Genomic DNA, 1,075 nt, shown 5'->3' with positions numbered 1-1,075 from the left:
ATATATATAATGTGTATATGTGTGTGTGTGTGTGTATATACATACACACACACACATATATCCTATACATCCTATAAATATGTATATATTTATAGTTGTATTTATATATGTATATATATAGTTGTATATATATGTATATATATAATGTGTATATATGTGTGTGTGTATATACATACATATATACATACACACACACATATATCCTATACATCCTATAAATATGTATATATTTATAGTTGTATTTAACTACATTTTTAATAATTTGACTAACTGCTAAACTGTTTTTTTTAAAGTAGTTGCACCATTTTACATTCTTACCAGCAGTGTATGAAGGTTTCAGTCTTTCCATATCATTACCAAAATTTGGAATTGCTTGCCTTTATTTTTTTTTAATTTTAGCCATTCCAGTGGGTGTAGAGTAGTATCTCATTGTGGTCTTGATTTGCACATCCCTAGTGACTAATGGTATTGAGCATTGTTTCGTATGCTTCTTAGCCATTTATGTATGTTACTTGGAAAATCATCTGTTCAAATTCTTTACCCATTTTGAAAATTGAGCTACGTCTTTTATTGTTGAGTTGAAAGTGTTATTTGCATATTTTGTATATTAATCCTTTATCTGGTATATGATTTGTAAATATTTTACCTGATTCTGTGGGTTATCCTTTCATGTTCTTGACATGTCCACTGAAACAGTTTTTTTTTTTTTAACGTTTATTTATTTTTGGGACAGAGAGAGACAGAGCATGAACAGGGGAGGGGCAGAGAGAGAGGAGACACAGAATCCGAAACAGGTTCCAGGCTCTGAGCTGTCAGCACAGAGCCCGACGCGGGGCCCGAACTCACGGACCGTGAGATCATGACCTGAGCCGAAGTCGGACGCTCAACCGACCAAGCCACCCAAGCGCCCCACTGAAACAGTTTTTAATTCCAATGATGTCTGATATATCTATGGGGGGGGTTACTATATTTTTGGGGTCATATGTAAGAATCCATTGCCTAGTCTAAAGTCATGGAAATTTTTATGTTTTTTCTAAGAGTTTTATACTTTCAGGATCTACATGCAGGTTTTTAA

Source organism: Prionailurus bengalensis, chromosome C1, assembly GCF_016509475.1.
Source record: "Prionailurus bengalensis isolate Pbe53 chromosome C1, Fcat_Pben_1.1_paternal_pri, whole genome shotgun sequence".
NCBI classification, from domain to species: domain Eukaryota; kingdom Metazoa; phylum Chordata; class Mammalia; order Carnivora; family Felidae; genus Prionailurus; species Prionailurus bengalensis.
This window is presented reverse-complemented; position numbering follows the sequence as displayed.